Source organism: Notamacropus eugenii, chromosome 5 (genome assembly GCF_028372415.1).
Source record: "Notamacropus eugenii isolate mMacEug1 chromosome 5, mMacEug1.pri_v2, whole genome shotgun sequence".
NCBI lineage: Eukaryota > Metazoa > Chordata > Mammalia > Diprotodontia > Macropodidae > Notamacropus > Notamacropus eugenii.
Window position 1 is genome coordinate 356,270,094 of NC_092876.1, and position 23,743 is coordinate 356,293,836.

The following is a 23,743-nucleotide window of genomic DNA, read 5'->3' on the forward strand; positions in this document are numbered from 1 at the left end:
ACACCTCTTCCAGAGTGGCAGTCCTCACACCTTAGTGGCTTGTTCTGTCCCCTGGAAGGTTATTATCATTTATCTGGCAGATGCCAATTTATGTACAAGTTGCCTCCCCCATTAGAATGAAAGCAAATTCCTTGTTGCAGGCAGGGACTGTTACAACGTTTGCTTTGTATCTCTAGCACTAAGCACAGATCCTGGATACATAGAAAGTGCTTAATAAGTACTTCTTGTTTACCCACAGATAGCCAAACACAAAACCAATGGGAATTTAGTCAAGAGTACCATGAAATACATTTTATACATGTTGACATGGAGTCATTTACTTTAGCGATAGTTTGGGGTACTGTATCAAGAAAATTAAACAAACGTGAGCTGACCTAAAAGGGACTTTGTCAAAAAGTAATGTAAGACTTTCCCCCCTCCCCCCCCAGTTCTAAAAGTCCATAATTAGAAGAACTGCCCTGGAATTGAGAATCAGGATAACCGGGATTCAATTCATGCTTCTGATACTTATTGGCAGAGTGACCAAGCACAGTTGGCTTAAGCTCTCTGAGCCTCAGTCAACTCAGGACTCCAAGCTATAGAATAATTACTAGTAATCTCTATTGACATTCATCTTAAACATATCTGATCTTGCAATGAATAACAACATCATTAGATGATAATAGCTAACATTTACGTAGTACTTTCAGGTTTGCAAAGCATTTCATGTTATTTCATTTGATCCTTACAACAACCCTTCGAGATAGGTGCCACTATATTATTATCCCTATTTTATCAATGAGGAAACTGAGGCTGAGAGAACTTAGGAGCCTTAGCAAGGTTCTGAGGCAGGCCTTCCTCACTCCCAAGTCCAATGCTTTATCTATTGTGCAATCTAGTTTTCTACTGCTTTCATAAACATACACCCCCCCCCCACACACACACACCCATACCCACACCCACACCCACCCATCCACCCACCCACACCCACACACACATGCACACACCCATACCCACACCCACACCCACCCACCCATACACACACACACACACACACACACACACACACACACACACACACACACCCATACCCACACCCACACCCACCCATCCACACACACACACACACACACACACACACACACACACACACTCTCTTGCCTCTGAGACTTTGCAAAGATCATCTCCCAGGCCTACAATACATTCTCTCCTACAACAGCCATTTGGAATCTTTTCTTTCTTCAAGGCTCCACTCAGGAGGTTATCCTCCTCCATCCCCTTTCTTAGTCTTCTTCCCCTCCTTAAAATGCCTTGTTTTAACATGTTTATGTATCACATTCCCCAGAGCAATATTAAGGTCCTTGAAGACAGACTGACTTTTTGTTGTTTTATAAGGAGAAAACATTTTCTTCTCGAAGAACTTGGTGCTGCCACCTTTTTAAATGGTATAAGGCAGTGTGGGCATGATAGAATGCAGGATTTGGATTCAGGAAAACCTGGGATCCAAACTTTCCTCAGATGCTTGCTCTCAGATACTTATTCTGGACAGGTCATTTAACCTCTCTGAGTCTCATCTATGAAACAGGTATAATACTTACAACACAGAAAATAGTGAGGAAAATGCTTTGTAAGCCTTAAAGCAGTACATACATAGACACTATTATTAGGAAATGATTCAGAAAAATGGTATCGTTAAACCATATTTGGAAACATAAACTCGTCTAATGACTAGAATGGAATGGGAACAGTATGCCAGGGGTAGGACACAATGGGAAGAGAAAGCACAAATGTGACAACTGGCCAAATGAACTAGAGAGTATAATCAGAGAAAGCTAGAGAGCTTGAGGCTCTCTAGGCCTTGTGTGACTCTTTGACTGTATCCAAACTTCACAGAGCAAATCCCCTTAATAAAAGGATCTGTTCTGTAAAACTTGGACTTAGTCAAAAGGCCATGCCCAAGGACCTAGAAGGTCACATGAGACCTTGAGGCTGCGGGTTCCCCACCCCTGGAAGGAAATTGGCCTTAGAAGTAAGCAAAAATGAATAATAATAAAAATTATTATTATCATTATAAGTAATAAGTAAACAAAACAAACCCAGTTCTCAATGCTAATTCCATATTCTAAATCACTATACATTTACAATATTTATATTCAGAGTTAATTTCATCTCCCCCATACAGCCTCAGTGTTACAGGTATATACAATCCTTTGCCAGGTCATTTTCAGAAAGTTTAACTTGGAGCCCTGTGTTTCAGCCACTGAAGTCATTTCAAACTTTCAAACCATTCATGTTTACATAGCATGTATTAGTCATTTTTTAGTTGTGGCTTTAGTACTGTGTTCTGATTTCCTCACTTAGATCTAAGTGAAAATTCAATTACCATTACCCTGTCACCTCTCCGGTCATTAGACTGCCTCTCCTTCCCCCACTCTGGGAATAAAATGATAAAGCATTAGACCCTTCCTGCTTTCCTAACTTCTTAAGTCCTAGGCTTTAATCTCTGAATATCCTGTGTAAAGTCTCATGGTACTCAAGCCCCTTGTGCCTTTGTGGTGGAAGGGAGAGTCCCAAGGGCTCCACTGTGTATGTATGTTACATGTAGATGTATGGAAGAGGCCTGGTGAAGACAGATCAGCAGCCATCTGGTGCACATCTGAAGCACCATCAAGGAAAACACACAGAAAGCCTAACCATGAATGAAGTTAAAATGTGCGGGAACGTTTTCATTTATTTTCTAATCCACACTGATGGCTGTTTGGTTTGGTTTGTTTTGTCCAGGCCTGTAAGATTCACTGGTGCAAAGCAGCTGTTTTCAAACTTGTGGATCTTAGGGCCTTAGACTTAAAAACTGAGGGCAGGAAAGGACTTTTAACAGCAGCAGTAGCAACAACAGAGGAATTTCATGTAGCCCTCTAAGGTTTGTGAAGCTCTTTACAGAGATCTTATCTTATCCTCACAGCAACGATGGCTTTAGTTTGTTGGTTATATCTATCTATATTTACCATGTGAGAAATCAAAATTGATGTTTAAATTATTGATTAATTCATTCAAAGTAACAATAAACCTAAAAATATTAACATAAATATCATTTTTATGAAACTATTTTCAAAAATTAAAAAAAAATAGTGAGAAGAGTAGCTTTTTCTTACATATTTTTACAAATCTCTTTACTGTCTGGTTTAACAGAAGACAGTTGGATTCTCCTAGTTACTTCTGCTTTCAATCTATTGCAATATTTTGTTCTGGTTGAAGTCCATGAATAAAATCTAGTCTCAAACAGACATGTTAGTTGCAAAGCGAGGAGTATTTTAATAAGAAAATAGCATTTTATTATTGTTATGAAAAATGTCTGGGTCCCATGTACCCCCTGAAAGAGTCTCTGGGTCCGTAGACTGCACTTTTGAGAACCACAGGGACAGATAATTCCTGGTGAGGCAACTGCTTCTATCAGTGCAGATGTGCAACTGTTCTTCAGTTTATAGTCTTAAATAATTGGCCTGGGGCATTGAAAAGTTAAGTAACTTAATAGAGAATCACACAACTAATATGTATTATGTAATATGTATTGGAGGGAGGGACAGAATCCAACTCTTCCTGATTCAGCCAGACTTTTTATTCATTACTCCACGACTGCATCTTTCCCACATCAAAAAAAAAAAAAAAAAATGCCACTGTCAGGAAGAGGTCTTTAATGGATAACATTTGCCTCAGAAACACACAACCACCATCACACAGCAGCACCAGTAAGGACAATGATGACAACAGCAAAGCGGCTGCAACAAAGTAACCAGGATTGTTTTTTTATAAAAGAAAATAATCTTTAAAAGTGAACCACAAGAGTGTTTTTTGGTGAAAAATTCTATTCTGATTCCATTCCTTTTAACCTTTTTGACTGGTATTTCCTTTCAAATTGTATCTATCTGCCAAACATACAATCTATTAACACTTAGTAAAATAGATTGCTTTCAAAACCATGTCTCCATCTGTGCATTTACATGAACTATAAATACCAGAACTGTTGTGATTTTTGATTCATGGTAATGAAAACAAACTCAACCCACAAGGCAAATAACAAACTGCAAAACTTCATTCTCCACTCCAACGCGGAGGGAGTTTAACGCCTAGTCTACACAGCTGCACCAGACCAAATCACTGGGGATGGGAGCACAGTGGTATCTTCAGAGGACCTCATCATTTACAGGGAATCTCCCTTCAATTTGGACTCTTCGTTGGATTTCCTCAACCACAGGGGCAATTGCTTTTGGTGAGCACACGTTCCTTTTTTATGCCTTGCTTGATGCTTAATATCAGAGTTTAACTGAACAGTGTTATGTCTATTTTTATATCTTCCTAGGGAATCCTGAGTGGTCTTGATGTATGGATGGGAGACAACTTGCTGAAAAAGAGTCTGTAAGGTGATGTTTTGTTTTGTAGAATCAAATTATGCTTTATAATCAATAAATAGTAAGTCCAACAGGATCTTATTTTCTCTCTATCTTTCAACTGATTGTTAGAGAGTAAAGTAGTCCATTGTTGAATATTACTTGGTGAAGCCTTATTGATCCCTAGTAATATTGCTATCAAGGATGCCCTCCATTCATGTATAAATGACTAAACAATTTTGTATGGATGGGACTGTAGGTATATAGATTAATACTATTGATGTTTTATTGGTTGATATTAATAAAATCTGAATTTTATTCTATCCCCTTTCTATCTTGCCTCCTTCAGATACCTTAGATAGGAATTCACTGATACCCACAAAACCTGGCTTCAGCATGGATTTCCTCTTTCTACTTACTTAGGTCCGGTCTGGATGCTTTTCTCAACTTGTTCTATCCAGTACCATTTTCTTCTCTTTCAACAACTTAGGGAATGTGATGTTAAGGTTCAAATGTGGTGGTTCCATTTATTATCTTTGATTAAAAAGCAGTTTATTGAGAACTGCTTAAACAGAAGCTTATATATTCACATATATGTATACACGTATGTGTAAGTATACACACATATGAATGAGTGAATGCCTTTTTATATATTTTTTTCATTCATTCATATATGTAGCGGAAGTTTTGTACCACATAAAACATGCATGGCCATGGGCCTATACAGCTCATTCCATAAAGAATGCACTGAGCTCTTCTGGAGGCATCAAGTGACTCGATGGACCCTGTGTAGCTTAATGCTGAAAAGATCAGCACTTGATATTTAGCTGCAAATCCTGGATAGTCCCTGGTCCTTTTACCCCACATGTGATTGTAGCAAGGAGCTAGGATGCTTTTCTTGCATGAGTTAGAAAAGATAATTAACATGCAAACTCTCTTACTACAACTCTTCAGTACATGTAGCAAGTAATTTCACCATGAAGGGTTGGTGAAGGGGTCCATTCTTCCCTGACCTAAACCCAATGTGTTATGAGCACATTGTAGCAAAAGCAGATTAACTGGAAAAGTCTGAGACTGGACCTCAGGGCCCTGGCTGCCTCTTCTCCTTTTCCTCATTATATGTGACTGAGCAGCAGTCTTGAGGTTATTCCAGTCTTGGAGGTCACTTTGGGATTTCTGAGGTTCAAAAATCTTGGACCCTCAGCTGGTATGGGAGATACCCTCCATACATCCATAGACAGTCTCTTGGATGCATGTATGTGTGTGTATATGAATGTGTTTTTTCTCACAGAAGAAGAATATAACTGTCCTATACTTGATCCACATTTTACACTGACTATATTTGTATTCTCTTTCTTTTGGGAAAACCCTAAACATGAGCCATATTTGAGCTTTGTTGCTGTTATTTCAATTTTCTGGCAGAAAGAGCCAGAAACAATGAAAACAAAGGAGCCTGACTCCTGTCTTTGGAAGTCAGGCTTCTCCTGCCCTGAACATGGATTCAAGTGCATTGGTATAGAGTTAAATGGGGTCCCTTAGAGGAAGAGGGCTCAAGCATCCTAGCTTAGACCTTGGACTCAGCAGTAGTTACCTATCTATTTATCTGTCTATTCACATGAATATATATATGTGTTTATGCATGATATATATACACATACACATATGTATATGTGTACATATACACAGTACAATGTTCATACAAATATCTGTAAAACTAATTGGAGAGGAAAATGGCAAACCGCTCTAGTATTTTTGCTAAGAAAATCCCATAATGGAATCATGAAGAGTTGAACACAAATGAAAGGATATACATGTATATGTGTGTACATAATATACACACACTGTACACATCAACATGTATGCATACATGTCAACATGTGTGCAAATCATACATATATGAAACGCATATATGCCAGGTCTGGAATCAGGAAGACAAGTTCAAATTTGGCCTCATACACTTACTGTGTGACCCTGGACAAGTCATTGCCTGCCTCGGTTTTATCATCTGTAAAAAGAAGATGATGATAACACCTACGTTCCATGGTTGTTGTGAGGTTAATGTGAGATATTTTTTGCAAAATGTTTGGTAAACCTTAAGGCATCAAATAAATATTAGTTATGATCAAATATCACAATACAGATAATATATAAATATAATGCACATATACCTATAGCTTTAAGTAATTTAGAAGGTTAGAATTTTAATCTTGAAAATTAAAATGTGGGTTTTCTCATTTGTGTTTTCCCCTATTTCATTCTTTCATCTAATATTTTTTAACATTATATTTTCCCCAGGATATTCTAAATTGCTATAATGCACGCTATAGGTGAAATCAGCAGTGGAAAAACACACTAGACTGAAAATTAGGAAGCTTTGGTTCCAGGCCCAGCTTCCACCAGCTATCAACAAACAATTATTAAGCGCCTATTATGTGCTAGGCATTATGTTAGGCAACAGTGGTAAAGATAAAGCCATCTCTGCTCTAGTTGTGTGATCATAAGCAACTTATTTCACCTTGCCAGAAGTCTTCACTAAAAGAGGAAATAGGACCCACTGACCTTTAACATCCTTTCTATCTCCAGTATCCCATGTTCTTAGGTATTAAGTGCATCATTAATACTATCATTACTGCCTATTTTTTCTTTTAAATGGTGGCTCCTAAAGTAACTACATAAGACCATTGGTGGTGCACTAATCCTTGTAGTATTGATGTGTATAGTATGACAATGTTTATATTTTTGATCTAGTGTGAGCAAATAACTTGTTTATTATGGTTAATGAAATCTAGACATCTGCTCAGGATATTTCATCATTCCATTAATTTTGCAGGATTTTTTTTTCTGGGAATGAATTGGGGATACAGGCTAAATAAAAAAGTTTGAGAAATACTACTTTAGACTAAATGGTTGCAAATTCATACTGTTAACAGAGGTTTTATATTGGAAAATAATAGATACAAGATGCAAATCTCACTTGAGCCATATTAGCTCATAGGGCTTGGCATGTAATAGGGATTTAATAAATGTTTGTTGATTGATTGGTTTCAGTTTTTGCCCTCAGTCCATCCATTAGAAGGTAAGAGAGATGATAATAATTATTGGCTAAGGAAAACACCAGTATTTTTAGTCGTGGTCTCTCTTTTTTGAAAAATAAATTCCAAAGTCAGCATCCCCCTTCATCCCAAGTTCCCCAAACACCCTCTGTTGTTTTCCTGCCCTCTTAACTCCCCCTCTGCAAACATACCCCTCTAGCTTTACAAATCCTTATATTTTGAAAATCTCCTCCACCCCCATTTGGCAAATAGCTCCATCTCAGCAAATAACCCTAGACCCCATCTCTGCAAACAGACTCCTTCTTGTAAATATCCCTTCCTACACACAGCTTTGCAAACATCCCAGAGCACAAAATTCCCTATATTCATCCACTCAGACATACTCCCCTCCCCTCAGCTTCCTGAACTATCTGTTCACTTACTTTAAACTCTTCTTCCACTTAAATATATGTGTGTGTGTACGTATATATATATATATGTGTGTGTGTGTGTGTGTATATATGTATATATGTGTGTATGTGTATCCCCCAGAGAATGATAAAAACATTATTTACTAGGAAATAATGTCCTTATTGTAAATGTAGAAATTAATGAATTCCCCCTTCTCTCCCTTCCGTTGTTACTTTTGAAGGAGATAACAGACAAAGACCTATATAGTCACAGATAAGTAAATGCAGATTAAACATCTCAGATGCTTTCAACACAGACAGAATGCTTTAGTATCAGAGGAACAACTCAAGATATGCAGATCCATAAAGAAATGAATGTTTGTTTTTAAGCCAGTTGAGACTAAATGTTAAAAGGACAGGAAGAAGGAGATAAAGGACATGATTTCACTCCTGCAGATGCCCCTTCTATTAGCAGTCATAAATCACACTGCATGTGGATCTCTGTCCAAAAGACATTAAAAATGCTTCCCTTTTTTCTTCCTCCTTGAGAGAGCTGCCCATGGAGGCAGATGATAGCTTTTTACTGGCAACATCTATATCCTTAAACCCCTCAAGAAGTCTAAAATATACAAAAAATTGCAAACAACACCAGCCAGACTAATATGACAAGATCACAACATACACAAGCCTTAAGGCATTCACAACAAAGAATTAGATGCAAGGGCCAGATCTTGATGCCCTGTGTTGATTATAGAAATAATGCTACCCAGAGGAGTGAGCAAAATATTGGTGTACAACGTTGAAGAGCTTCAGGTGTGCAATGAGACTGCTCACAATGTTTTGCACTAAGAAGTTCTGAGGAGAACAGAAACACTGGAGAGTTGAGCATCTATATATATATCAGTTCTGGAGTCAGAGGAAGTGGTTCAAATCCTTCCTCCAATGCTTAAAACTCTATGATCTTGGGTAAGTCACTTAATCACTTGGTCCTCAAGTTCTTTATCTGCAACATCAGACTAGACAAGGTGGTCCCGGAGGTGTCTTCTTCACTCTAGGTCTATGATCCTGGAAGAGCCTTTTTCCTCAATCATAATGGATCCCATGATACTAGGATTTCTCTTGGTGTCATGAAAACAGAGAGCTTAGGAACATGTGGGGTGGGAAGAGGTGGGGATGGGAAGACAAGATCCAGCTGGGAATTTGAACTTAGTTTTCTAAATATCCAGATTTTTGTAATATTTCATGAAACAAGGGATAATAACAATACATCTGTTTATACTAATTTATTTCACATAGTTTAGATTTTGGGGCTTTTTCTCCTTTTGTTACATTTTTTATGGTATGTGGAGTGAGGAAGTGTGAATGTAAATGTGAAGAGGAGAAGAGAGAAAAGAAATCAACCAAATTAAAAAAAGAGCAAAGAAATAAAGTACCAAAAGAGGAGTAGATAGCAATAGAGAAAGGAGAGATACCAATTTATGAAGAGAAAGAGGAGCACAAGGTAAAAAGATGTAGTTTCAACTTCTTTCTAAAAGGGAAAAAAAAAGAAATCATATCCCTGGGGCCCAGAGTACACCAATCAAACAGGAGTAATCAGAGGACTTAACTAAATTATGCAGGTCTTATCTATACCATCTCTGCCCTTGATTCAAACAGGGAAATATCATCTCCTAAGTGAAGCTCAAAAGCTAAAGCTAATCAACCGTGTTTTTTAATCTAAGTGATGGAGGTTTCTTGACTAATACCAGACAATACAAAGGACAATGATGATGAAAGTATTTGGTCAAATGAGATGTATGGATTACGGAAGGGATCTTTGAGACCGTCAAGCCCTAGTTTCTCATTTAATAAATTAGGAAACTGAGGCCAAAAAACCTGATATGATTTTTTTCCAGAGTTTCCAGGCTAATAAGTACCTGAGGCAGGATTCAAATGCATCGCCTCCTGACTCCAAGCTTGGTTCTGTCCATGAAGTCACTTAAGCTGCCTACAATTAGGGGAAATGCTTCTGAGTGATTATGGATCTCATTTAGTAGGCACTGTAATGTTCTTCTTAGGCCTCAAATCAATCTAAGTAATGCCATTTGCAAATGGAAGCATTTGAAAAGTTTTGCCATTGATAGGAAATTTTTCTTCCATGTGGACTCTGTCTTGAATTTTCTTCCATGATGGTAGCCAACACTTTCATTGAATACATATCTCCCTGTTTTATGAGTCACCCGACATCAGTAATTTGAGGCTGGAATGAATCTATCCTTGCTATGACATCATTCACAGAATCTTTTCTCTCTTTCTCTCTTGACCCTTCACGGGCAAAAGAGAGGAAGAAAAGCACAGAGAAATGAACAAGAAAAGAAAAAAAATCATCTGAGCCTATTTGAATAACAAAAAAAATTGACCCTATTCACTCACAAAATCTTCCTTCTTAGTTAACAAAGCAAAAACTGACTGTTCTAATAAGATTATGGAGAGGGGCAGCTAGGTGGCCAGCGGATAGGGCACTGGCCTTGGGGTCTGGAGGACCTGAATTTAAATCTGACCTCAGAAACTTACTAACTGTGTGACCCTGGGCAAGTCACTTAACCCCAATTGCCTCCTCCCTCAAAAAAAATGAAAAAAAATTTATGGAGAGCATTCAGTTTTACTTCCCTCATATAAGAGATTCAGGAACTAAGGACTAGATTAATAAAATGAATTGCCAAGATTACATAGGTAGTAACAATTAGACTAGCATCAGTTATTCTAAAATATCAAAGTAATGCTAGATATCTAAGTTCCCAGAAGTTCAAACATTGTGTGTCCTAGAATGTAAGTGTCATTTACTTATTTCAGGTGGTATCCAAACACTGTTAATTCCATATATAATTGTTAGATATACAACTATGGGTAAGAAGATCAAATACATCCCAAAAATTATTTAACCCATTTTCATAATATTATGTGACTTGGATGGGAAATCCCTTAATATTAAATCATTCTTTGACTTCTAAAAATGAGGATGAAATAAATAGATAAGAAAAAAGTACACAGAAAATGAAAAGCTTGTGTTGACTCATCAAACTGAAAGTAATACAAGAGCGTTTACTTTACAAAGAAGGATGAAATCACCTTCTCACCACATTCAGTGGTTTCTGCCATTTACTATTTTCTGTTTACTATTCTAACCCAGAAAATGTAATCAACTTTCTAAAAGTGCATTTTTTCCAAAATGCTTTGGCATTTATTTGAAAATATATTTTTGTACTTACATGCAATTGGGAAAATATACTATATTATATTATAAGTAATAACATAATATTATTAATAATAAAAACACCAAATAAATAAAATAATGTAAATGATATAAAAATATTATAAAACAATTTCATTTATTTCAAGTTGTAGTCAAGCAGCTACATTTAGGACGTCTTTAGGATGATATTTTTCATTCTTCTTAACTGTATCACACAATGCCTATCACAGTGCCTTCCTGGCATGTAATACTTAATAACTGTTGATTCATTGAAGCTATTAATGGATTCAAATTAACAGAAGCAGCTTTTTTCAGAAACCTAAAGTTTCAAGATATTTGATCAAAATGACAAAATATGAATAAGCAAGCAGTATGTCCTGGAGAATTCAGGACCTTAAAAACATATTCCCCATATATTCATACTGAGCATATAAAGTTAACATATTAGAAAAGCTTCAAAATAAGTTTATTGCATCATAGATCAGGGGCTAGAAGTGACCTCAGGGGCCATCCATCTATTCTAAAGCACTCATCTTACATATGAGGAATTCAGGCCCAGTAAATTTAAGTGACTTACTCAAGCCCACACAAAATGTAAGGGTCAAGAGTGGAATTTGAATCCAGATACCCTGTTCTGCAGGGCTAGTTATCTTTTCAGTACAAAGAGCCCCCTTTACTTTCTGAAAATGATAGTTTACTAAGTGGACAACTTATGACTCCTTATACCCTAGAATGCCAATAATTTTTGCATCAGACTCACTAATTATTCTATACTGACCAAAATTCTCCCATCATCTTTCTCTGATGTTCCCAACTCTCTATTCATGTCAGGGCTTAAAAGGTTATTCTCCAGGTGCCCCACAGGCAAACCACTTGTTGAACTTGCTCCCCCATCTCTAAAATATAAAAAGGAAATACTATAATTGAATACTTGTTCTGCAGAATGGTGGTGAGGATCAAATGAGGCAACATATTTAAAGAACTGGAAAAGTCAAAGGGCAAGGACTGATTGGTGTTGGGAACTCTCACATGAGGAAAACTTCCTTTACCAATAGAGGTTGGCACCTTATGATATTAATACCTAATATTTACGACACGAACCATGGTAAGTGCTTTACAATTACTCTCTCATCTGATCCTTACAACCACCTTGGGAAGTAGGTGCTGTTATTACCCCTGCTTTACAGATGAGGAAACTGAGGTAGATAGATGTTAAGTGACTTTCCCAGGATCACACAGTTAGTAAGTGTCTGTGTCTAGATTTGAACTCAGGTCCTCCTGACTCCAGACCCAACATTCTATCTACTGCACCACCTAGCTGCCCCATTGTGCCTTGTCTGCAATGTTTCCTTTTATGGATTTCTCCAGGGCATTGAGAAGTTAGGTGACTAGCCCAGGGTGACCTTGCTAATAAGTGGCAGAGATTGAACTCGAACCCAGGTCTTCCTGGGTATGATGGCAACTCTCTAGCCACTATGAAATGCTTCCTGTCTTGTGAACTTTAAAGTGCAAGGCAAATGTCAACTATTATTATTATTTGTCTCATTTTTTTAGCCTACTTTTAGATGCTTCATTGTTTATTAGCAACTCTACCATATGGTGGTGCCCAGAGAAGGGAGCTGAAACCGACCTTCATCAATAAATACATGTTCAATTACGCAGATCCTGACTTTCATCAACATTACCTGCTCACCAATCTGACAAAAGGGCTGGTGACAAAAGAAGGAAACAAAAATGACAATACCCAGCACACACTGACCTGAAAAATCGAGAACTGGCATTGCAGATGAGACTGTTAAACAGAAATCTGTAGTGGCATCTATTTCTCTGTGACATTCCCAGACCATGGTAAATTTTTTCATCATGGCACCCTGGGAAAGAAGTTGGACTGCACAGCTCAAGCTAATGTGATATGCTACGGGTATCTCGTTCAGCACAGTGTATATGCTGCATTTTGCTATGCATTCCCAGAGCCTATAATTCTCTGGACCCTGCTGTGGAAAAACTTTGCCTCTGTTAATGGTTAGGCAGTGACTTGATCAGGAAGGCAGCTAGGCTCTTATCCCCCACTCCACAAGGCATATCTCTCCCCCATGCCTAAGCCGGCTTGAAAGGATGCAAGGATTGGCTTTCTTCCCACTTTACCCAGCCTTGGTTTCAGCAGAGGCAGAACATAGGTCAAGGCAACAAATCTTCCAGCCACAAATGTAATCTTCTGTTTTCTGTGATGCCCTGTATTCTTGTGAGAGAGGCCATGTGGCCAGACAAGTCAAGGACAGCTTCACATGCAAAAAAAACCCCAAAACAGAACAAAACAAAACCAAAAACCAAACTCTAGCAGTGTGGATGAGAGGGAGAAACTGGAGGAAAGCACAAACTTGGTCTCTAAGGTCCCTTCTAGATTGAAATCTTTGATTCTGTGAACTTATACTTCTATAGCATTCTAAGGTTTACAAAGTCCTTTCTTTGCATCAGCCCTGCAAAGCTACAATAAGTATTATTATTCCCATATTAGGCTCAGTCCTGGGCAAAGGGAAATAACTTTCCCAAGGTCCCATAGTTATTCAATTTCTATCCTAAAAGTGCTGAAAAAGTAAACTGATTAAACCTATATTTCATGTTGAACTTAATCCTTTCCTCCCTCCCTCACCTCCTTTTTGCCCTTTATTCCCTTCCTCCCTTTCTCTTTTCCTTGCTTCCTCCCTCCCTCTCTTTTTTGTCTTCTTTTATCCTCCCTCCTTCTCTTTCCTTTTCTCCTTTCTTTTTTCCTTCCTTTCTTCCCTCCTCTTTCCCTCCCTCCCTTCCTCCACTTTCTCTTCCTTCCTTTTCCCCTTTCTCCCTCCCCTCCTTTTTTCCTTTCTTTTTTTCTCTTTCTTTTCCTTATGTTATTTTTTTCTTTCCTTCCTTCCTTCCTTTCAAGAATATATGCTATCTCATCCTGCTATGAGGTGTCTGGGCTCTCAAAAGCTGCCAAGGTAGCACAAGCTCTGGGGCACCCTACTAAGCTCAGAATATTTCGGGTAGAGACCAGGCCGTGGTATAGGAAAAATCCTTCAGCAAATCATTTTTCCTCCCTAGGGCCTCATTTCATCTGTAAAATCAAGAAATTTAACTAGGTGGTCTCTGATGTCCTTTTAATCTTAAGTTTCTGAACCTGATGGCCTTTAATGTTCATTTTAGCTCCTAAATCTATGATCCTAGAACTCTATTATCTATCTTCCAAGGATCAACCCAGATTAAGTTCTGAAAAACATTACCAAAAAATTGGCCACTGCAATGGTTGCCATTGGGCAATGATTGTGTGTGTGTGTGTGTGTGTGTGTGTGTGTGTGTGTGTGTGTGTGTGTGTGTAGTGGGTACACATCAACTTAGAAAACTGGTTTATAAGGCTTTGGTTTGTATCAACAAGGTACATTCCCTCCTCCCCATTCCCCATAAAAAGAAAAAAGAAATAATCCAAACATCCTTGAAATATTTATTTAAATGTTAGGGTTGAAGGGAGAAGGAGAAAGGAGGCAAAAATTCATCTAACACAGGGGTTCTTAATTTTTTTGTGTGTGTCATGAGTATCTTTGGCAGGTCTTGGAAACTGACAGATCCCTTTCTCAGAAAGTTTTTAAATAACTGAAAGAAATGCTAAATTTCATTTAGTGAAAATAAAGATATGCATTTTTCTGGAAACATGGCTCAGCTATGGTTCTCATTTAAGAAATTCTGACCTAACAGAATCAGAAGTAGCCCTCCCTAAAACAAAAAATATCTCTCTATATTGTTACCTCCTATCCAGCACCCTAAATTCATCTTGCTTGTCAGTTTCTGATTCTTTACTAGTTCTTACAATCACCTGCTTTCCCTCATATATCATAAAATCTGTGATTTTTCTTTAGAAACTTTTCTGGGGGAAGGGGCATACTCTAGAACACATGGGTTGTGATACGGTTCTGGGTAGCAATTTCCAAAGCACTGCCTTACAAGCAAATATAACTCACAGCTGATATAAAAAAGTTGTACATGTTATTCATGTTCAGTTGAGATTCTTTTCTTAAATGTGCCAAGGAAAATCCTCTAAAAAGTTTGAAAACAACTTGTATATAAGTTCATTTGTAGGGATTATAGACTTCTGCACATTATAGGGACACATGCTGGCCTTCCAAAAAGACTGTGTGGTCCTTATTTTGTTATCTGCATAATTTTCATGTCCCTCTTTCTTCCAAAACGTTTATTTTTAAAGGCATAGAAAAATAATCCTTCCTCTGTACTTTGAGTCATTTTCAAAAGGATAATCTTCATGCTAATACAAAAAAAAAAAACCCAACAAAACCAAAAAAACCCCAACTCAATAAATACGTTCTGGCAAATTCAAGAAATATTGACTTAAATCACTCCTTTGACAGCATCCCAAAAAACAAATGATTTAAGCAGTAAGGGTAAAAACTGGAAGGAGAATATGGAAATGACACAACTTTTGCCACAGCATCTACATGGAATTCCACTAAAAGAAATTATTTGGAACTATTTTTATATACCTTATCATCACTCTGAATACAGAATCACAAGATCACAGCTGCCTACAAGTGACACATAAAATGAGTCCTAAAATGCTGCTGACTCAGCAATTATAGGACGTCTTAGGAATCAATCCTATGGCAGTGTTCCAGGGGGAATTCCCTATCCTCAGTAAGACTTGAGGCCCCTGCATCAAACCAAACTTAAGCTTGAGGAGAAAGAATGGGGACAGCTGTGCTGGAGTGTGGAGCCTGGGGGAACAATGGAGAAGAAAGGAGACCAGAAGTATACAGCACTACTTACTATTATTATAGCACAAAAAAAGTGAGAGAGAGACAGAGAGAGAGAGACAGAGACAAAGAGAGACAGAGAGAGAGACAGAGCGAGACAGAGACAGAGTGAGACAGAGAGAGTAGTAGAGAGAGAAAGGAAGAGAAGGAGATTCAAAGGATTTTTGAAGCACCACCACCCCCACTAGTGTCTTGGGGACCATCATCCTCCTACCTTTCCTAGTCAGTCTAAAGTCTCCGAGAGTAGGGACTTGTAAAGATAAAGGATAATTAGTAGTCTTAGTCACCTTCACACCTGGAGAGATACAGACCAAGTCCAGGTCTGATAAGCTAGGAGAATAAAAAATAAAGACTGAATAAAAATAGCAGTGATCATTCATAAAAGAAAGGACTACACACAAGAAGCATGTTGATAGCAAGGACACCATAGAAAAATCAACCATGTGATAGAGACAAAAGCTGACTGATGAGTTAGTCAATAGTATTTACTAGGTGCTTACTATGTGCCAAATACTACTGAGTGATAGGGATAGAAAGGCAAAAACCAGCCTCTGATCTCAAAGGGCTCACAATCTAAAAGAGACAACAAGAAAACACCTTCATATATAAATGCAAATTAAATTGGAGCTAAGCAACAAAGGGAAGGAGTAGTATTTAGGGGAACAAGAAAAACATGATGAGAAAATATGAACAACTAATTTTAGGTAAACGCCATCTCATTGGACAAGCATCTCTTTGAAACAACAACAAAGCAACTCCAAGAACCTTCAGAATGTTTCAGAAGAGCAGCCAAAGAACTAAATGAAAATACAAAGAAATGGGATTCAGCCAGTGATTTTATTGGTATAAAAAACTGCTGATGAGGAAACTCCCTCTATTATGCAGACCAGCATCCACTCTGCAATGCACAGCCCATTGTTTAAGTCTCTGAGAAGTTAAGTGACTAGTCCAGGATCATGTCTCCATATATACTAGAAGTGGAACTTGAACTCTGGTCTTTCTGACTCTAAAAAGCTGGCCCTCTGATTGCCACACTACGCTTCCTCTCTACCAAAGAAATAAGGATAGAAGTTAAAATTCTAAAGGAAGAGATCAGCAAATCTAACAAGAGGCTCGAAGGTCTGGAACAAAAGAAGTAAACTCTTTCAGTAGCAGTAAATTCTTCAAAAAGAGAACCAAAGTAGAATGAAAAAATTGAGAAAGAAGGAAAAATAATGGAATAAATCAAGATTGGAAAAAATAACTGAGTGCACAATAAAATGAGGATACTAAACTTTGAAGGAGCGTTGGAAATAGTCATCTAGAGATTATAGAAAGACAGAAAAAAAGAGAAGAGCAGAATACCACAGTCCCAAGAAATAATGCAGAAAATTGCTCAGTAATAATGGAAGCAGACAGAAATGTATAGTTGAGTGAAATCCACAGGACATCAACAGACAGAAGTCCCAAACTTAACTTAACAAGAAATATCATAACAGAACTTCAAAACTACATCAAGGAGATATATTTGACCATGTGACCATATTAGACCATGTGTAAAATATTTCTGATACTGGCAGTTGCTTACTTAGCACTTTTCCATGAACAGAACATTTTGAATGCTTTGTTTTATTGAATTAATTATAGGAAATTAGTAAATAACTGGATATTATAGTATTCAAAGAAACTTAGAAATGAGTGACTAATATAAGGAATGCTGACAAAGAATTCAGGAGACTTGGGTTTGAGTCTTGGTTCTGTTGGTAACTATACCTGGACAAGTTACTTAATCTGATTGGGCCTCTGTTTCTCCACTTGCAGAAAAAAAAGAGCCTGAATTAGAGGTCCTCTAAGGTTCCTTTTGAGTAGGAAATTCTATGATTCTAACCTAAGATTATACTAAACACCACCAGCTTACTTAGAAATTAGTCTTCTGACTCCCTGCTCTAAAACTTAAGTCTTATGTCTTTCATTCATCAACATATGAAGACTTTCTCATTTTCCTTGTTTATCTGAGGACAATATAGAACAGCCTTCTGAGCTTGCTGATTTCCCTTTATTCTAGGTTCCTTTCCATTTTTCTTACATGTCTATATCTCCTTTCCTCTCATTTGGCCAGGGAATAGGAAAATCTTTTAAGAGTTGAAGTCAGTTCCTTAATCCCTACATATACGTATACTTTACTCTTATCACAAAGACAACTTAGAGTTCAGTTAAACTTAATGCATAAGGCCAGCAGCACCTGTGAGGTTGAATGAGATGTGTTTATTTGAAACTGATTGGTTGAAAAGTGCAAGTGTTTCATTTTGTACCTGAATTTAAAGTGGAGCATCTGTTGAGTCTGTGAACCCATCTGCTGTCCACTTTACCAGGGATGCTATGGTACAGACATCAGTATAGTGTCACAGGTCATGAACAATAGAACTGCACATCTTTTCCATGGGGATGCTTCATCAAGACATATGTTATATAGTCTCCTGGGGTTGATGCTAAATCAGTCTCCATTCAAAGGCTACATATGGTAAATCCTGAATGTAGCATCCCATATTTTTGTCACAGAAGGGTTAGACTTGGGTCTCAAAAGACTCCTTTTCACCAAATATGAATTTCCCATTTCTATCAAATGAAAAATCAGTTCACCCAAACCTAAAGAAAGGTAGTGGACAATTGCCAGTACCTGACACCTGTAATACATTCGGTATTCTTACATACAGAAATCTCCCACAGGCATAAAGAACCTTAAAATGCATTCTGTTTTGAGTAGAGCCAGTGAATGCTGTAAAACAAGTTCTTGAAGGAGTCAAATTAGTGTTATGAATTCTGTTAAAATATGTCCTGAGGCAATAATGTAGTCTTATGGGGGATTGTAGATTAAGCAGATCATTTAGAACTTGTTTTTGTTTGATGCAGAAGACATGTGTAGGTTAATAATCAGTTAAGGGATGGAAAAAGACTTAAACATCTGCATGGGCAATCTAACTCATGGAACACGTGTGCTCTTGGAATAGGTGCAAAGCTAACTAACTCTCCTTCCAAGTTTGCAGCTTGGCAAACCCACAGTATGCTATAGGCTAAAAATTAACAAAGTCATAACCCCCATTGCTAGTCTAGTAAGATAATTTGAAAGAAATCTAATTTTCTCATTCACTTTTCCAGTATACTTCTAGATTTAAAAAAGCTCTCTTTTCATAACTGGGAAAATAGTGTTCTAGGGTTTTTGTTTTTTGTTTTTTGGAAGGGAGGAGGAAATGAAGTAAGTTAGCTGCTAATTGCTAAATCAATTAAAAGTTGCCCTCTTCCCCTATCTTCCTACCCCCCTCTGCCTTCTAACCTCCCTCTCCCTTCCTTCCCTCCTTATAGATTCTGTAAATAAAAGGAAGTTCTTCTGGAAAGGATGGTGAAGAGCTCTGGCTTCAGTCAGGCTCCTGGAAGATAGAAGCTATAGGAGTTTCTTGCCATAATTTTCTGAGAATCCTTTTATTCTTCCACCTCCATAATAGATCCAGACTGCACCCCCTACAGTCAAGGTCTTGGGCCTCATCCTAAGAGCAACAGCTGCCAGCTGCTTGAAACAGATTGAAGATTGCAAATTGAGCAAAATGATGACTGTACTAAAACCAAACATCTCATTTTTCCATTTGTCAGTGAGACTGGGATTTGTAAACCACTAGGTCTCAAGAGGTGAAGGCTGCAATGGTTACTTACGTTACTCAAATGCAGTAATTTTTCTTCCTCCCAAGTAATAATGAATGTATGTCTTTTATGGATCATTCATAATACCTTTAAATGACTAAGTTAAAACCATGAAAAAGGTCACTGCTTTATTGTTTTTCAGAGAAACTTAGTCTTCTTCCTTACAAATATTTTTATCATCTGGGGAAGAGCACCCAGGAAATAAGTTCTTTTTAATACTAGACACCCTAAATGTTTATTTATCCCAAATTCAACAACTTGTTGCTATCCCACTAGAATCCAAAAATCCAACTGTTTTTGAGGCATACATGTAGCTATTCACACTACATTCAACTACCTCCTGGTGAGACTGAATTTAAGAATCCTGAAGAAAAGACATAGATCATTGAAACACTTATGCAAACCAAATCAATCAGAACCTCAAACCCAACATCTCAACACAACAAAAAATGTTATTCATATATAACTTGGGTGAGGGTCACAAATATTAACCACTTACATTTAACTGAGTATTATTTACAAAGAACAAAAGTATTCCTGCTGCACCTAGGTGGGGCAGCATTCACAGTGGTAAGTTACCTAATAGCTGGAGACCTTGGGGTGAGTTAGGGAAATGCAAGGTGAGAGATGAGCCTAGAGCAAAATGGTAAGGGCAGAGTTGGGAGGATAAAACGTTTAGTCACAGATTCAGAGACTTACACTTGGAAAGGATCTTAGAGGTCAACAAGTCCACCCCTTACTCCCATTTTACAGAGGAGCAAATTAAAGCCCGGTGAGGTTCCGTGCCGTGCCCTAGAGATCCCAAAGGAAATAGGGAGCAGAACTCTCGTTAGAACCCAAGTCCTTTGATTCCAAACCCATGACTTTTCTCCCCCAATCCCACTTAGCCTCTTTCTTTCACGTTTCTCTTTTGCATAAGAAGGGTAGATGGATTTATGGAGGAGGTAGATTCCATTTACAAAGCTCTTTAAAACAGGAAACCCCAGCCCTTGGAGCTACTGCCTGTCAGCCTTTTAATTTCCTGGCTCTGGCTGGGGTGAGCCAGGTCTTCTGCTTTAATAAGTGACTGCCTGGATCAGTATTATTAAATCTCCTAAACAACACAAAAAAAGTGAGCATCCCCCTCCTCAAGCGGCTGAGGCCAGCACGTAGTCTCGGTTTTCCTAACTGAACACCGGGATATGTCAAACAGGCAACAAAAGCCACGGTTGGCGTCTGGGGGGGTTGAAATTGAGAGGTAATTTACACGCCCGCAAAGTAAATAGGAAAAGTCCCAGCCGGGAAGCTCCCACCCAACTTCTCCGCCTGCAGCACAGCCTTGGTTCTCACTGCACCTCGGGGTAACCCCAGTTCTGCACTTCGGTCCCAAAGCCCCATTCGAAAGGAGGTGCTTCTGGGGTCCCTACAAATCTCTTAAATTCTCCCTCTGGGGGCTGTCGGGAGAGAATCAGGCAAAGTCTGTCTCCTATTTTACAAACGCAGCCGCCGCGCCCCCGACCCAACACATATTCTCACCCTAGGGAGCCCAAGATCAGAGGGAAAACCCCTTTAGCATCCGCTCCTCTCTCCCAACAGAGGAGGTCCCCCAACAGTCCCCACAGGTCCTTCTTGGTTCCCCCTCCAAGGCCATGCAACTCTTGGCTGCTTCTTATCCGACCCCGAGCCTTTCCCTACTCAGCGGAACCCCGTCCCCGCTTTTGTTCCCGCTGCTGGGGGTTAAAAAGAGCAAAGAAACTTCCCTGTCCTCACTAACCTTGTCATCCTTTCTGCAGCGGGTTCCTGGACGTCCCTCTCTCCCCAGTCTGCCTTTGCCCTGCCCTGCCCTGCCCCGCTCCACGAAATCCCAATCTCCGTCGGGACGCTCCAGCTGCAGCCCGCCCTCTTCGGAACCAGGCAGAGTAACGCTGGCCCCCCACCCAAGGGCCCGCCAGATCTCCTCCACCTCCTCCTACTCACTGCCCCGCAACCGGCTGCAACCAATTCCGGCCCGAGGGGGAGAGAGAGCCCCCCGCGCCCCCCACTGAGACCAGAAGAAAGTGCCCCACTCCCTTCCCACCTCCGCCATGGGGCAATAGTCCTACTCACCAGTCCGTGACGCCGACTCCCTAGCCCGGGGTAGGAAGGGAAGGGAAGGTATTTACCCGGAGCCCTGTGTGCCAGCTCCCCCCTCCTCCCTTCCAGTGGTTGGCTCTGCTTCTCCCCTCCCTCTCCAGTCCCCTTATTTATGACCCTGGTTAGGACTGTTGTTATTCCTATTAATGAAGATGGGGATAAAGACTTCTGGAGGCAGATTGCCAGGATGGCTGGTACTTGTTATTACGCCCCATTATAGAGAACTATCTGTTCAAAGCCTAGTCTGCAGCCGTTCATTAGGGATTTTTGCGGAAAAGGGGTGGGATAGTGTAGGATCTGCCCTTTACTCCACACCCGCTAATTGAACTTCTCCCGGGAAACTCCTAGTGACTGCAACCACCTTTTGACAGTTTGCCTGTGGGGCAGTTTTCTTGGTGTGTCATAAAGTTGTATACAGCGAGTTGGTACAGAGAGGAAGGAATAGTCTGTAAACTGATAAATAAAATAATAATAAAAATAAAACCCGTCCTAGCCAACACCTTCAACCTTTCCCAGTATACAGTGGGAAGAATATCTGAAATCCAATCCCACCACCTCTTGGATTACAAAGAGATAAGTAATTATAACAGCTCTTTTTGTGGTGTCCATCAACTGGAGAATGTTGGGGTTGTTTCATTCGGTGGTATTCTACTCTTTGTGACCCCATAGACCATATGGTCCATGAGGTTTTCCTGACAAAGATACTGGAGTGATTTGCCATTTCCTTCTCTAGTGCAGTAGTTAAGTGCGCTAGTAGTAAGTAGTAAGTCTGGTGCAGAGGTTAAGTGACTTGTCCAGGGTCACACATCCAGTAAGTGTCTGAGGCTAGGTTTGAATCCAGGTCTTCCTGACTCCAGGCTGGCACTTTATCCACTGAGTCCACCTAGCTGCCCATAGTAATTAGGACCTTGATAAATTCTTACCAGAACAAGAAAAGTTTGCAAGATTTGAGGGAATGGAGGTGAAAGAGAATCACATCGTTGTAAAATGTAAACTCCAGTAAGGATTCTTCCTTTTTCTCTTCCTTCCTTCCTTCCTGCCTGCCTGCCTTCCTTCCTTCCTTCCTTCCTTCCTTCCTTCCTTCCTTCCTTCCTTCCTTCCTTCCTTCCTTCCTTCCTTCCTTCATCTTTGTATCTTTAGTGGCTAGTCCTGTGCCTTGTGCATAATAGGTGTGTTCTGATTTGGATCTGACAGGTCAATTCCCTTTTTAATTTAAGTCTGATCTCAAAAAGTTCTTTCAACAATGAATAAAATAAGCTTTACTTAGCTATAACCAGGAAAGGATAAGCAACAATCGAGTGCTCCCGAAGTTGAAGCCCTGCGGATCACTTTTCCCTCCCTGGTGCCCTCCCCAACTATCTGCAGGCAGAGTATTTGCTTTGCACATTTCCTGCTCTCTCTCTCCATTATCCCTCCCATTATATCCCACTGGGTCCTATGTCCACCTTCCCTTATCAGCTAGGAAAATGTGGAACTGAACACATTGGTCCAGTGTGTGACTGGACTTCCTTGTCAGCAGTTCTATAAATTACTTTGGGCCTATTAACTTCTCTGTGTTTATATGTACTCTTTGGAACAGATTCATACCAAAGCAAAAAAATTTTGAAATCAGTGAAGAGGAACCTCTCAGCTTTCCCTGATAGAACATAAGCTCCTGGTGGGCAAGTATCAACTCATTTTTTGTCTTTCTCTCCTCAGCACACAGCACAGTGCCTGCTACTAAGCAGATGCTTAATAAATACTTGCTGATTGCCTGATTGCTTGACTTGTGAAGAAAATTGCCCTCTCCTCCCCCCCCCCCCCATAACATCTAAATGTCCCATGTACTTCCCTCAGTTCTGCTTAAGATGACAGCATCCTGACCACAAGGCTTCCAAAGTCTTCTCTGGTAGTCTTCTATCTTCTAATTAATTTTCAGCCAAGTCAAATGATCCTGTAGGCAGGGTATTTCTTACTGGAGAAAGGTTACCTGAGGATAATGGAATAGATGTCATTGCACTTTTCAGGAAAACCTCTTGCCTTCTGAGAACTGGTCAGTGGTGTGAATTTTATCAAGCCTATTTTCTGCAGATCCTTTCACCTGGATGGCAACATAACATGGGATCAATACTCCAAAACTCTAGGG

General features: G+C 39.3%; 1 protein-coding gene across 6 annotated transcripts in view; it reads right to left on the bottom strand.

Moving 5' to 3' along the window:
* The window catches only part of PHLDB2 (pleckstrin homology like domain family B member 2), a 147,183-nt gene extending 125,476 nt beyond the window's left edge, over positions 1–21,707 (bottom strand). For 4 of the 6 annotated variants that reach the window (XM_072614028.1, XM_072614034.1, XM_072614031.1 and 1 more), the window contains exon 1: positions 21,260–21,437. The gene's annotated coding sequence lies outside the window, so the exon portion shown is untranslated. Of the gene's footprint in view, positions 1–21,259; positions 21,438–21,591 lie in introns of those variants that run through there. The other 2 variants (XM_072614029.1, XM_072614032.1) reach the window with 1 other exon arrangement.
* Between the last annotated feature and the right edge of the window lie 2,036 nt (positions 21,708–23,743).